General features: G+C 32.4%; 1 long non-coding RNA gene across 1 annotated transcript in view; it reads left to right on the top strand.

Annotated features, from left to right (window-relative positions):
* The window catches only part of LOC113255040 (uncharacterized), a 152,649-nt gene extending 136,932 nt beyond the window's left edge, over positions 1–15,717 (top strand). The window contains exons 4-5 of the long non-coding RNA XR_007190475.2: positions 12,426–12,582; positions 15,577–15,717. This is a non-coding gene — a long non-coding RNA (uncharacterized LOC113255040). The remainder of the gene's footprint in view (positions 1–12,425; positions 12,583–15,576) is intronic.
* Positions 15,718–16,298: the final 581 nt, after the last annotated feature.

Below are 16,298 nucleotides of genomic sequence, written 5' to 3'. Positions count from 1 at the left end.
CTTTTTTGATTTTTCTAATACTGAGTGGAACTCATAAGGCTACCTTTGGGCCACTAGTTTGTAAACCTTGGCTTGTATCCCATCTGTTATAAAAAGAATAAAAACACTGAGATACTCATAGTTTTCCTCAAATTGAATCCACACTTTGGAAACTAGGGACAAGGGAGAAGGTGGAAGGGGCAAAAGGAGAAAATCACTTTTTCGTTTCACCACATTAGCAGTATTTGTTATTTTATCGAACTCTCTGCAATACATTAAATCTCAGAGAATGTGCTTTAAAAAAAATAATGGGTGGGCATCTTCCAATGATTAGTCATTTTAACTCTTTTAAAGGGATTTTCATTCATATTGTTGAATTCCGTTGTCCATTTCCTCCAGCAGTGAGTCATCACTTCAGCGGCAATTAAGAAAATAGCCTCTGGGAGGACTCCTGACATAGAGTTGGGCTTAGGATGGTCCTTTTATGAATAGAACCCAAATAGAATTTAACCTCCCTGCAGACTTTTGTCTAATTAAAATGCAGCCTCAGTTTATCATTTGCTGCCTTAGAGAAAAACAGAGCTATCCTGATATAGGGTGAGTATATTTATTTATCCGGTGTGTGACAAACTTCTAGGCTGTATGGTTTCTCTGCATGTAAAGCTGATTGTAACACATGCAGCCAGTTATTTTGCAAAACCATAAAACACTATGAAATATTAAATATCTTAAAATGTATTCATAGAAACTTAGACAATTAAAAGATTTAAAGTAGTGCTCCAGAGACAACTATGCTTCTTCAACCATTTTAATGTCAATTTTCCTGGTACTGACACTTAGATTGCTACATTTAGTTAGACTTCTCAGATTTGCTTTTTTTAATACGTGGTATATTGAGTCAAAAAAAAAAAAAAAACCCAAACAAAACAAAACAACAACAAACCAAGAAAGAAAGAAAGAGAGAAAGGAAAAGAGAGAAAAAAGGAAAGGATAGGTAGATAGAAGGAATGAGAACTGAGTAATCCATCACATCATTTTGTTGAGCTGATATTTATTAAGAACCTGTTCTTTGCAAAGCACTTTTTTAGGCACGATTAAATGTTATCCTGTAGGATTCCTGGTTATGGAATGACTATGGCCTAAGTTACAGAATAAACTTTTAAGCAATAATAAATATCTTAATTTGGGTCAAGCTCTTAGGTTATGTAGGGACTCCTCTTCTGAAAGTAATGTATATATATAGGACTTGTCACAGCTGTCATTTCTATGGAAAGGAAAGCATATTTATCCTGTATTAAAAGGAGTGAAAATTTATTATATTACCACAAAGAAAAACTTACTAGTAGTGAAGATTACTAAATAAAAATATTAGACATTATTCCATGGACCCAAAATTTCCATAAATGCCTTATCATGGAAATTGATTCTATACTCATTTTTCTGGACCTATAAAAAGAGCACAAAAATCCCTAAAATATATGTACACTGAATATTTTTTCTTCATGCATTTAGATGTGGTAAATATACATGGTGTCAAAAATAATGTGCAATAGCAGTGTTTAATACCAGAGCCTCCTTTGCTGATAATGCATCGAAGATACATGAATGGTGTATACCTTGTGATTGCTATAAGGTAATCTGGTTTTGGCCTAATATTTAGCTGCCATGGTGATGTGTTAAAACAGTTTGGGGATGTAGCAACAAACAGACTTGAAACTTCAAAACACAGTTGAAATTTTATATTTATGAAACCCTCATTTTATGAGTTTAGCAGTAATTGGATGCTGTTAGCATGAGAATGTTAATGCAGCATTTATTAGAATTAGATTTGAGTGCATTACCCTTTAATGTTCTTAAAAGATGAAACATAATTTGGAATTGTTGGTCAAATAATAAAATTCCTTTTTCTTTCCACTTTCTTTAAGTCTTGACACATGATCAAATGCTTTATGTGGCTGTTTGAAAAATAATATAGCATTATCAACTTCTAAACACATCTTACCTCTGGGATCATAAAACAAGGACACATAAATATTTCAAGGTGCATTGGCTATTAAGTTGAACATATTTTTTTACTAGTCAGATATAAACCAGTACCAAGCATCCCTGCTAGAGCATATATGTTTATCAGGCTGTATATTGCTGTTTCAATACATGAGCTATGGAGCTTGGGACAGCAGTTAGCAGGTGTAGAACCTACAATAGAGTGGTCCCAAAAGTTTTTACTCATGTATTACTATCATTAAGTTGTTTGAGCATACTCACACACACAAACAGGCATATCAATTATATATACTCACCACTACATCACCATATAAATTACATGTATCTACCACTATATAAAATGGGCATTGAAAACCATATATACAGTTAGGCATTAAAAGTATTAAGCCAAAAATGAAATAAAATTTTCTTGAATTAATTTGATTTAATTACCTTCATCTCTTTAAGGCATGTGTAATTTGACATATTTTGTTTCTATTTTTCTATGTTTGAAGGTTGTAGAACTTTTACAATTAATACAAAGTATTTTCAAGAGTTAAATGATTGTGTAATGATCAAAATGTGTCCAAATAATTTTTTTCCTGAAATTTCCCTTTTATCTCTTGCTAAGTACAATTGAATCCCATGGGTATTATATGTAAAATAAATTTAAGACTTGTTTGGTCTGGCTGGGGACCTCGATACTGAGATACAGCACAATAGAGTGGGACATGATAATGCACCAAGAAGCATAGCAATCTAAATGTGTGAGTTCCAAACAACAGAGATGCAAAATATGTGAAGCAGAAATGATAGAATTGAAAAAATATCCACAAATACAGTTGGAGGCTTCAACACCCCTTTCACAACAAGTCATAGAATAATTAGAAAACTGTCTAGCATATAAAACTCATTAACACTGTCAAACCAACAACATCTAATGGATGTTTGTAGAACACTCCAACCAGCAATACAAGAGTAAGTTCTTTTCTATTTCTTTCTTTCTGTTTTTCTTTTGTTTCTGGTTTTTATTTAAATTCCTGTTAGCTAACATACAGTGTAATATTAGTTTTAGGAGTAGTATTTAGTGATTCATCACTTACATGTAACACCCAGTGCTCATCACAACAATGTCCTCCATAATACCCACCACCTCTTTAACCCATCGCACCACCCACCTCCCTCCAGCAACCCTCAGTTTGTTCTCTGTAGTTCAGAGTCTGTTTTATGGTTTGCCTCACTCTTTTCCCCCTACGTTCATCTGTTTTATTTCTTAAATTCCACATATGAGTGAAATCATATAGTATTTGTCTTTCTCTGACTGATTTATTTTACTTAGCATAATACACTCTAGCTCCATCCATGTTACTGCAAATGGCAAGATTTCATTCTTTTTGATGGCTGAGTAATATTCTGTTATATATATACTATTAATAAGGTATTACTAATAAATAATAATAGAGTACATATTTCATATATATATAATTTTTTAATCCATTCATCAGTTGATGAAAATTTGGGCTCTTTCCATAATTTAGCTATTGTTAATAATGCTGCTATAAACATCAGGGTGCATGTGCCCCCCCCCCCTTCAAAGCTGTATTTTTGTATCCTTTGGGTAAATACCTATAGTGCAATTGCTGAATCATAGGGTAGTTCCATTTTTAACTCTTTGAGGAATGTCCATACTATTTTCCAGAGTAGCCACACCAGTTTGAAGTCCTACCAACAGTGTAAGCAGGTTCTCCTTTCTCTGCATCCTCACCAACATCTGTGTTCCCTGAGTTGTTAATTTTAGCCATTCTGACAGGTGTGAGGTGGTATCTCATCGTGGTTTAGATTTGTATTTCCCTGATGATGAGAGATGTTGAAAATCTTTTCATGTGTCTGTTGGTCATCTAGATATCCTCTTTGGAAAAATGTCTGTTTATGTCTTCTGCCCATGTCTTAACTGGATTATTCAATTTTTTTAGGCATTGGGTTTGATAAGTTCTTTATAGATTTTGGATACTAACCCTTTATCAGATATGTCATATGCAAATATCTTTTCCCATTCCATAGGCTGCCTTTTAGTTTTGTTGATTGTTTCCTTTGCTGTGCAGAGCTTTTTATCTTGATGAGATCCCAGTAGTTCATTTTTGCTTTTGTTTCCCTTGCCTCAGGTGACTTGTCTAATAAGAAGACACTGTGGCTGAGGTCAAAGATGTTGCTGCCTGTGTTTTCCTCTAGAATTTTGATTATTTCCTGTCTCACATTTAGGTCTTTCATCTATTTTGAGTTTATTTTTGTGTATGTTGCAAGAAAGTGGTCCAGTTTCATTCTTCTGCATATTGTCCAGTCTTCCCAACACCATTTATTGAAGAGACTGTCTTTTTCCCATTGAATATTCTTTCCTGCTTTGTGGAAGATTAGTTGACCTTATAGTCATGAGTCCATTTCTGGGTTTTCTATTCTGTTTCATTGATCTATTCTATCGTTTCCATAAATTTTTATGTATCTGAAGGTTATTCTCTTATCATTTTCAATTCATTTGTTTTCTGTCATTCTCTGTATGTATATTTAAGTGTATTTTTTAATGCAAAACTACCTCAGAAGGCCAGTCAATTATGTATTTTTTTAAAGGAGAACACTTAAAACCATCTTGTTTTTTTAAATTTTTATTATTAGCATATTTATAAGATAATTATATATTTGCCCTGAATTATTTTTATCTTAAATCAAAACATTAAATTAAAGTATCAGTTAAATATTCATAGTGAAGAATTAGGTCGCACACATTATCCTTACTATTATTACAAATTGTCTTTATTAATAAAGCCAATTAAGTTAGCCCAATGAAACCCAGATAAAGAGCAATTTATTTTAACTCAATTATATATAGTAGTTAATGGTCTGTTTATTGTGCTGAGCAATAAGCTAAATCATGTCTAGTATAAAGGAATCATTACAAAAAGTCAGAGTCATCATTATTTAGGCCAGTATCTTTCATTTGAGCAAAGATGTTTATACTGTACATAAATTTTATGTTAATATACTCATTTGAGCTAAAGGATAGGTTAATTATATGACTGTCATCATATCTATTGATATTGAACACAATATGAAAGAAAGAATGGTGGGATGGTAATCCAGAAAGTTCATTTCAGTCATGACCCCAGAAGTAAATCAATGTTTGATCTTGGACAACGCTGACTGTTGACTCAGTTTCTTCATATATAAAGTAGATGTCTGCTCTACCTACCTTACAGATTGGTTGTTATAAAATAACAATAGTTTCAGTCAGGATCCTTGACTGCAGTATGAAATATTTAGTTCTTATAAGATCCTTCTGCAATATTAGGGGCTAGGCAGTTCTCTTCTGAATCAATATGCACCTGGTTTTCTCAGAACTCGGGTACAAGTATTTGCACTTTGCATTAAATACTTTTTCAGGTTAGATACTTGCTTAGCTTCTACTTTGCCTGCCAGCTCTTACTTAGCTCAATACTTAGCATCAACATATTGGTAAATCCAATCACATGGGGTGATGAAACATCTAATCAATCTAATTGTTGGACTTAACTTTATCCTCATATTTAGACCTTAGCATTCACCTTGTTTTAATCTTACAGAAGTAGGGGAAAATCATTGTAGAATCTAGAATATCTTTTCTCACCAGCTCCAGATTAGATACTAAGAACATCTCTAAAAACTTAAAATGTAATAGAATAAGTTATAAAAAATTAGTTTTATTTTACAGTTATGATAATGGTATTGAAAAAGACTTTTATGGTTAAGCAGAGTAATTATTATATAAAAAGTATCTTTTGGGCTTATTAAATCCTTTCTGAAATATGTGTGTTCCTTTTAGAATTATCTTGATATGCTGTTTGTGTATGTTTGGTTATTCTTATTTTGAAATTTTATTTGCTTTCTATCATTCCCATTTCAATAAAAAATATCTAATATTACAAATTTATTCTGACAAATTGTTTTTCATATGATAAAACAAAATAGAATATATTAAAAAGACTTGAGTATTACTTAAAGGAAATCTTTTTGATGATCCTTTTTATACTTTTTCATTTAAACTGTTTAGTCAATTTTTTCTGAAAATATTTCTACTCAAGAAAGTCCCTTCTCAATTACATATTCCCAACTATTAGAAGAAACCACTAAGATGTATATAATCTTATAGTTCAGTATGTCATCATTTTGTGAACTACTATTTATTGATGCTGTATAGATTTAGAATATTGTTTTCCTCAACTTTTGTTGGCAAATTTTTTATCCATTTTAAGCCCTTTTGTATCAGTAATTTGTAAGTAAAGATAAACTAGAAAATGTCACAATATTTATTATGCTTTTATTCTTCTTATACATATTAGTAGAATACTTCAGATGCTTTGTGAGAAACCACTAGGTTTTCTTAAGCTATTTTTTTTTAAGATTTATTTATTTATTTTAGAGAGAAAGAGAGAGTACAGTGTGAGAGGCAAGAGGCAGGGGCAAAGGGAGAGAGTCTCAAACTCTCTGCTCAGCACAGAGTCCAACATGGGGCAGAGGTGAGTTGGGGTGTGGGGTGCTCAATCCCAGGACCCTGAGATCATGACCTGAGCCAGAACCCAGAGTCCAACTCTTAACTGACTGTTCCACCCAGGTGCTCCACTTAAGCTGGTTGTTATGGAAAGAATTGACAGTTTAATAAACTTGGATGAGAAAATTATTAAACCTTATTTTCCCTAACCTCTAATTAAAATTTGGCGTTTCATTTAATTATAAACATAGACAAAAAAACATGGTATTGCTAGTATATCTGTGTCTTTCATATCACATGTTTGTGACAGATACCTTGAGGTGTTATTTATGATCACCAAACATTCACAACTGTTCACCTAATTGCAATCTTCCACTCTTCAGACTCAAGCAAGGTCCAATGCAGCCAGGAAGCTGCTTCACAATTCTGCATCAAGATCATCTTCCAGTATTTCAGGTTCTCACATTAAAGATCCAAACATCTTTCCTGTATTCTATATCTTCCTCTATTGATATGTAGAAAGAGGGGGGTCATTGTCTTTGCATTATCAGTTTTTGCAAGCCAGGATAATGAGAATTAACTCCTATTGTTTGTAGGAAATTTTGTAACATGGAAAGGTGTGGCTGCTACAAATATAACTTATCGACGGAAAATTCAAATATGTCCAACTGTTGAGAAAACTCTTTTTAATCAGTACTCAATTCATTTAAGTTTATTTTTTCAGCTTTATTGACATATTATTTACAAATAATCATTGCATATATTTAAGGCGTACAACATGATGTTTTGATATACATATGCATTGTAAAATGGTGTCCCCAATCAAGCTTATTTACCTATCACCACACATATTTACCTTCTCTGTGTGTGTGTGTGTGTGTGTGTGTGTTGAGAAATATAGTTAGCAATGATGTATTGTAACTCGAAATTTTTTATAAGAGTATATCTCAAGAAAATTCTTTATGAGTTTTATTTAAAGTAACTTAAAAATTGCTAATACATTGTACTATGATATGAATTATTTGCCATGCTGGAAGTTCTGAGGGATCTTTCTATTTTTCAGTTCTTGGCTCCTGTTTCGTTCACCATCTGTGTTATGAAGTAAAGGATTTCCTATTCAGCGTAATATGCTAATAGTGCCTTTGTATTATAATTTTGTGGAAATATTACACATTTAAAAAATAACTTTGCAAAAGAATCTACCAAAGATATCAGATATTAAAATTATTGTTTATAGAAAGGCTCAGACACACATTTCCCTGCCCATTCCTTCCATCCCAACAATTAAATTTCATCTACGCTGAGCCATATATGTCCTTTTGTTAGTGTTATATAGTTTTGAAAAGAGTAATGCAACTGAATTAAGATCATTTGACCTAAATATCACCTACCTGTATGCTTAACAACTTCAATTTTAAGGAAACAAGAATAATGACAAGTGCATTAGAATGATAAAAACTAATTTGTTGTATAACATTATTAAAAGATGGATTGATGATTTGAATGAGTTAATCATTTTGAAGTCTTGATGTAATGTGGCTGATACAATAACGACAAAAGATGAAAGAATATGATACAGTGAAAAATGATAATATGTTGGGAATTTTAAAAGACCCATGGAAGTAGCAAGATTTCTCCAAAGTTTGAGCTTTAGCAGTGTATAGGCTTTATTGGGTATGTTTAAAATATACTGAACTATTACTCGGATATAACGGCCTGCTATTTACTTTAAGACAGCTTTTTAAGAGTAAGAAGCATAAGGTTGACATCTAATAACCATCCATCAAATTCTAATGTGACTATTATCAAAACAGACTTAATTTTTGGTATATGTAGGTTAATGATTCAATTAGTTTCAATTACCAAAGCCTGTCAGGCAACTAATCAAACATGTGGAAAGGACAGTTTTATTTTATCCCTAACAGTTTTGCGTAGGAGTCAGAGTTGAAAGGAAGAAATTTATTTTTTTCAGGTCCTAAGTAAGCAAAATGTGACAATGCATATTTAAATACTAAAGACAGTATAAGTTCCTATCATTATTTGGTATATTTGATAATTGCCTTAATAGAGTACTTACCGTAGTGCGAGACTGATGCTTTCAAAATATTGACAAGAGATGAAAGACCATTGATTTAATGGAAACGAGAGTTGGACTGTAAAGCAGAAGAATGTAGTTTTAGTCCCAGCTCTGTCTAACCATGCAACAAGGACAAGTCCATTTAGGACAAGTCCACTTATCTCTCTGGACTTTTGTTTAACTCAAAGAGAGAAATGATTAAGAGAGAGGCAGAAAGAGAGAGAAGGAGGCAGGGAGACAGAGAATGTGTTGGGTGTTATGTAATAAATGTGTTGGGTTTTGTTATTGTTGTCGTTGTTTGGATCAAGATCTTCTTGAAGAGTCTGATGAAAATCTATAGGCTATCTACCTGGTAAATGCACCTATGCTGACACACATCTTTGCCTAAAATTTTAGTAATTCAAGGACATCCAGAAGATATTTGTCATGATTTCCAAACTAAAAAGAAAAAAAATCCCTGAGGTAATCATTTCCAATTGGAGATTCATAGTTCTTTGTCAAGTTCTAATGTAAATTTTTTAATGACAACTCACAGATAATTTAAGTCAGGTATGTCAGATTCAGGAGTGACCTGAATCTATTTCCATATACAGCAGACTTTAATTACTGACTTGATTTATAATTATAATTCCACCACAGAGCAAATAATACTGAGATTCTTCTCTCAGGACCCAAGAGTGGCATTTGAAAGACTGAGTTATAGAAATTATGTAGATTGGCTTCCATTAAAAAATATCAACATTAAAAGTACTTGGTAGAATCTGTATCTGTTGAGAATTACTGAAAGCTCAATGTATTTCTTCAAGTGTTAGATTTTTTAAAGACATCAGTTTATAATAATAATACTCAGTTTTTAGAATCCAGTAAAATAATCTTTAAGCCCTGTGATGTATCAGCTTTTTTGAACACGAGAGTGATTAAGATGATGTGGAATGTTTCTTGAATTATAATAGTCAACAATTCTATTCCTTTTACATGTCTCCACTTATATACAAGAATATCAGCTTCATTTCCCCAATCATATCTCATAAATTATATGAGTATTGAATGTTGCCATAAGTTGTTGAATAATAAATTCCAAAGGAAGGTGTTTTCTTTTTAAGAAAAGGAGAGTATGCATGCACACAATCAAAACCTAACAATATTAGACGGTGATGAATTATTCTTCCAGATTGTCTCATCTCTTGCATACAGTCTTAATCACCAACACTTCTCTTACTCATTTCTTTGATGGAAAATATTAATTTTCTGAATCTATTCCAAAGAGTTATAAAATACTTTCAAGTCTTTCCTTTACAAGTGACTTGGTCTCTTTAGAATTTCTGGAGTCCTACTTATAAAATTACTAAAATTTTATTTAAGTTTTCTGCCTCCAAATTTTTATCAATAGCTTTCAAAATATAAACATTTAAATATACTATTATTCTGAAAATTTTATTGCAGACACATTGGTGAAATTCTTCAGTAGCAGCCAAATAGCAAAATGTCTAGAGACAATGTGTCAGTGAATAGTGCCGAAGAAAGTATGCAAAGAAGTTGTGTTTCCATATGTAAAAATAGCAGCTGTAGCATTCAAAATCATCTTCATGCCACTTATCCAATAATGTATCAAGAAGACCAGTTAAGTGTGTTATATGCAACTGATGAATAACTGAACTCTGCATCTGAAACTAATGATGTACTATATGTTGGCTAATGAATTTAAAATTAAAAAAAAGAACCAGTAAACAATCACATAAAAATAAAAATTTAAAAAAGAGGACCAGTTAATATATATTTATAGTAATCTAGAAAGTTACTAAAGGAGGGATTAGTAAAGCAGGGAGCAGGTAGAAAAAATAGAAAGGAAATATATTATAATTCAGAAAATCATTAATAATTGAATGTCTTTTTTATATGTGTATACTCCCAAAATAAGTTAAAAGTGTTTTTAGATATACTTTTATCCATTAATCAGGAAAGGAAAAAGAAATGAACTACAGGTTAGGGAGTAAAAATTTTCATGAAGCAACCACTGTATTATTGTTATTTTGTTTCTGTCGTTTTTGACAGAGTCATGAAATTCATGTAGAAAAATCCTCAGTTCATATGCACTTTCAGCACTGGCCCATACACAATTTTTATTGCTTTATTTTATATCTCTCCTCTATCTACCACACTCAATTCAGTTTTTATACCCCATTCTTTCTGATTCCAAATAAACAATTAATTAGAAATTGATAGTATTATTTTCATGCCTATTTTACATTGATGGTATTGGCTGTAAGTTTTTTTCTTTGTTTTTTGGCCTAAAATTATGTTTTGCTTTATGTAGGTAGATTCATTTCTTTTTACCACTGCAGAGTAGTCCATCATCACCTATGTCATATTTCAGTTAAGAATTCTTCTTCTAACAGATACAATATTTATCTCAAGCTTCCAAGAAACAAAGTTTGGGATAAAAATTTGTGTGTAAGTCATTTATTGAGGGACTTCTCCAAGGAAAACCTTGTAAGGGAGTGAGGAAAGCAGGTAAAGAAGTGATTTCAGGACTCATCTAGCCTCAGCCTGATCCAAGGGGCTCTTGAGTGTGAATTACACTTCAGAGGTTGCCCCACCGAGAGGCAAAGAGTCTGCGTTATTTATTTCCACATCAGTCAGTCATCTATAGGCTAATGGAAGACTCTTGAGACAGAACGAGATAGAGGAAAATGAGTGGAAAGGTGGGTTTGGAAAACTTGTAAGCATATCCTGAGCTTCTGTCAACCAAGGTTGAGTCTCTGGAGAAAGGTGCAGGTGTGAAGTTTTTAGTGACCATACCCATGGTAGTTGTGGGACAGGTGCACAAAAAGCCTTATAAAGGGGAGATGGTTAGGGCATCAACAGCATCTGCTGCAATTAGGTTGCTTATATCTCTTTATTATCAAAACAGTAATAGGATGGGTATTCTTGTTCATGTTCCATTTTGCACTGTTGCAAACATTTTCCTGGATTGCGAACCTACAAACTAGAAGTGGAATTGCAACACTACATTTCACTGAAATCTGCTAAATAACACATTGACTGTTGAATCATTTACACTATCATTTTGACCATTTTTTATTTTCTTCCTCATTTGTAGGAATTCTTTGCACAAATTTCAGATATTGAAGACAGGATAGGAAGTATCTAATTATTGTGTCTTCACTCAAATATTTACATGGCCATCAATCAACATACAATATTTAAATAACAGTATCAGCACTATTGTCGATTTGCTTTAACTCCCTTTTTGTGGGATTTATATTGCTATTTTTCAAAGGAGAAACTGTATATTAGTATCCCAAACTAAACTTGGATTGTATCTTTTCATTTCAAAGGACTATATCTGCTTTGTTGATAGAAATTAAAAAAAGATTGATGACTCATTTTTCTTTGGTGACAACAGCAGCTTGCATTAATATAGAGATCTTCAATCAGTCTAGAAATGACAGTCTTTGGTCAAAAAATATTTGAGATCTTTGTAAGTGTATGAACCAAACATTTAATATATTTGTTGACAATGTAGCAAAATTCAGTTTGTTTAAGAATTACCTGATGGATAACTAATTTTTACATCAACTATTAGTTGGAGACACGGTATTCTTGGATTTCTTAAAAAACAGAGCAAAAGAGCAAAACGCTTTCTCTCCAAAGCCCTCACTAATCCTTGATGTAAGGTACTATTTGAATTTAAACTGAATATAAATGTATACTGCAAGGTATTTTTATTCTATTTTACATAGAGAGAACTGAGGTTTAGAAAGGTGAAATCAGGTTTTTAAGATCAAAGCTGGCTTTCAAACCTAAATGTGTCTGGTTCCAAAGACTGTCCTTAACCACTATGCTGCCTTGCTGTTTCTCTTCTTTCAGAGGACTGAGATGTGTGGATCTGGGTTGGGTGGAAGCATGATTCAAGAATGTGATTTGAGGGAAAAAATATCCAGTTCATCACTGTGTGCCCTTTGGGTTTTATACTACTGAATTTTTATTGCTCGAACAAAGATTCTTTGCCCAGAAAGCCTAAGAGGTGAGTTTTTATTTTATGACTTTTAAGGCACCACTTTTCCTTGTCATGAATTCTCTGCTAAAACAGAAAAAGTAATAACACTTTTTGTTCTTTCCATGACACTTGCATAACTCTGAACCAAAATCTGAAAAAGGAAACATGGGAAATAAAAATATTGATCTATCTTATTACTTCATATTAAAAAAAGAATCAGCCCCAATTCACAGGAATTTTGAGACTAATCTACTGTGGTGGAATAGAATGCAAGAATAGGCCAATATAAAGAAATCTGTTATAAATTTCATCCCATCTTTATAGTTGTTTCAAAAACTATTTCCAAAATCTAAAAATATCAGAATAGGAAAAAAGCCCACAGTAAGCTAAAAAGAAAAAAAAAATACATGAAAAGTAATATGTGTATAGAATAATAATAAAGATATTACTTATTTTTGAAAACTAAAGGCATCTCCATTAAACTGCACAAGAAAGAGCCCCTCATCAACAGTATTTTAAATATTCTGAAATTTATAAACAATAAAACATGAGGAAATCTAAAAATACTGACATGAATTTAGCTAAAATGTTAATAGTATATAAGAGAAATTTCAGTTCAATTCATATTAATATCCTTTTAAAAAAGTCTACATTGTTCTGTCCATGGAGCAGCAATGATAGTTTTTCTACAGTGATAAAATTAGCCATTTGCAATAATATGGTTGGAGCTAGAGGGTTTTATGCTAAGCAAAATAAGTCAGTCAGAGAAAAACAAATACCATGTGATTGCACTCAAATGTGGAGTTTAAGAAACAAAACAAATGAGCAAAGGGAAAAAAAGAGGCAAACCAAGAAACAGACTCTTTGCTGTAGAGAATGAACTGATGGTTACCAACAGGGAGGGATTGGAGGGATGGGTAAAATAGGTAATGGGTTTAAGGAGTACACTTGTGATGAGCACCAGGTGTTGTATGGAAGTGTTGAATCACTATATTGTACACCTGAAACTAATATTACACTGTATATTAACTAATTTAAATAAAAACTTAAAAAATAAACTCTAAGATCTCATAACAAAATTTAAAAAATGGTAAAACTCTGAATTTATACAGAATATATTTTAGATGTATTTAATATTAAAACAGAAAAGAATAAAATAATTACAAAACAGCTGAGTGATTCTTATCTTTGAATGGGAATATCATCTCTAAGCACACATATTATAAACAAAATTACAATGCAAGTGATAACCCTGCCTCTATTTACCAAAGAGCTCCCATTGACTTGATTATGCTGGCTAGCAAACCAGGCCTGAGAGGCATCCCAAAGCAACACAGGCAAGGTGAAGGGGCCAGATTTATTCTGACACAATTGCTTTTGACCCTGCTAATGCAGTTGCTCTCAAAATGTAATGTTCAGCATTCCCATAGAGAGTGAATTCCTTCTGTTACCCAACAGCCAAAATTCTTGGAAGGAAAAAGTCAATGGCCAGATGTCTATCCTGCTAATTGGAGAATCAGATCAATTAACAGCTAGAATTCCCTAATCCATCTTTCAAATTCCCATTGAAATGGCTGTGCCTAGAAATGCAATATGGAAAGTAAAATTTATTTCTTTTTGAATGAATTCTAATTTTAATAATAAGCCTCTCTAATTTTAATAATAAAAATTGAATCCAAAACATGTTAAAAATCCCCAAATTGTCAAGCCTGAAAAACATCAGAAGGATCTGACTTGGCAGCAGGAACAAATGTTAAATCTGTACAAAGTCAAGTGAAAAACAAAGTGGGACAGACATCCAAAATTACGTGATCAAAATCTTTTTTTTTTAAGATTTTATTTATTTATTCTGAGAGACAGACAGGGAGAGAGAGGCAGAGGCAGTGGGAGAAGTAGAATTCCCGCTTAGCAAGGAGCTGGATGCAGGACTCGATCCTAGGACCCCAGGATCAGGACCTGAGCCGAAGAAGACACTTAACTGACTGAGCCACCCAGGTGTCCCCAAAATCTTTTTTTTTTTAAAGATTTTATTTTTTTGAGAGAGAAAGAGAGAGAGAGCACAAGCAGGGTTAGGGGCAGAGGGAGAGGAAGCGAAAGTAGCCTGACATGGGGTTCCATCCCAGGACCCTGAGATTATGACCTGAGTTGAAGGCAGATCCATAGCCAACTGAGCCACCCAGGCACCCCCATAATCAAAACCTTAATATATTAAATGTGGCTTAGGATATATGAAGTTCTAAAACTTTATCTTGGAAATAAAAATTATAAAACTTGTCTTTAGAATTAAAAAACGGGAAAGGGATATAGAATGAGAATGAAGTTTCCAGTTCGGTTCATTAAATTTAAAAGGCCATAACTGATTAGATGATGTGAAAAATTATATATTTCTTTACTATCTATGTATTGAAAGGAAGCTCAAGATTCTAATATTAGTTTTGTAAGAATTGTTTCAGCATAGATAATTTAATGCTGATATACTCTAGACAAGTTTTAGTATCTCAAGGGTTCTCTGTTCTTCTGGGACCTGAAGTTCTCTAGGGTTTTGAATTTGACACTTCATTTGACTTGCTATATAATAATTGTCCTGTGCTAGAACAGTGATCAGAATCTTCTACAAATTCAAGTATAATTAATAAATCTGGCTTAATCACTATAATGTCAAAAGGAAGACAGTTTCCATCTAATGAAAACACGTCAGATTCATTGAGCTACCATGTTTGATGTAACTCGGAGAATTAATCCCACTCAAATTAAATCCAAATGCTGCTTTTTAAAATTTCAGCATATGTAGCATAATTGCAGCAATTTGAAGATGGTCCATTTGAAGGTATACTTGAGTTTCTTAAAAGGAGGCAAAATCTGGGGAAGCCAAATAAAGCAAAACTTTACTAATTAGAATGTCTACAATTCAGAGATTTAGTCTATTAGTCAATATTTTTTTTAGATATTTAAAACTAAAAAATGTAGAGTAAAATCAGGTGGATTCTGGAAAGTAAACCTTACTTATGCTTCTGTGCACAGGAATCTTAAAAACTACATGCTCCATGAAGACATTGGTTCATGGAGTTCCAAGTTGATGTTCACATGTTCCAATGGTCAATGTATCCAGACTGATTTTAAATCCCCAAAGAAAGGAGATATTTTCCATGCATAAATCCAGTCCAGAAATAAGTCAATCATATGAATTTCAAGTTCTTGTTTATAAAGAACATTCCTTTATGCTTCATAATTTGTGTACTTTATCTGTTTTGGATTATACATTGTATTTATCTACTATAAGCATGACTCTTTGCAATTTTCACATTATATCATTTACTTGCATTAATCAGAAAATATAATTTTATTTATTTATTTATTTATTTATTTATTTATTTATTTATTTATTTAATTTTTAAGAGCAGAGCTTGTATTCATGACCCTGAGATCAAGACCTGAGCTGAGATCAAGAATTGGGCAATCAACAGGCTGAGCCACCCAGGTCCCCCACAAAATATAATTTTAAAAAGGAGCAGATGAAAAATAAAAATGACACACTGGAATAAATTTGCCATATGTTTGACAGATAAATATTTGCAGTATTTAAAATATTTATAAAAATTGAAATAGTAACAATTGAATACCTGAATTGGGAGGCAGGCCAAGATCACAGATGGGAAATTCAAAAATAAATATTAATGTCAAAAAGATTTTTGAAAAGTTATTCCATTTTACTAGAAACCAAAGAAATTCAAATGAGATCTGTA

The sequence above is a fragment of the Ursus arctos genome, unplaced genomic scaffold (assembly GCF_023065955.2).
Source record: "Ursus arctos isolate Adak ecotype North America unplaced genomic scaffold, UrsArc2.0 scaffold_5, whole genome shotgun sequence".
In the NCBI taxonomy this organism is placed as follows: Eukaryota; Metazoa; Chordata; class Mammalia; order Carnivora; family Ursidae; genus Ursus; species Ursus arctos.
This window is presented reverse-complemented; position numbering and strand designations above follow the sequence as displayed.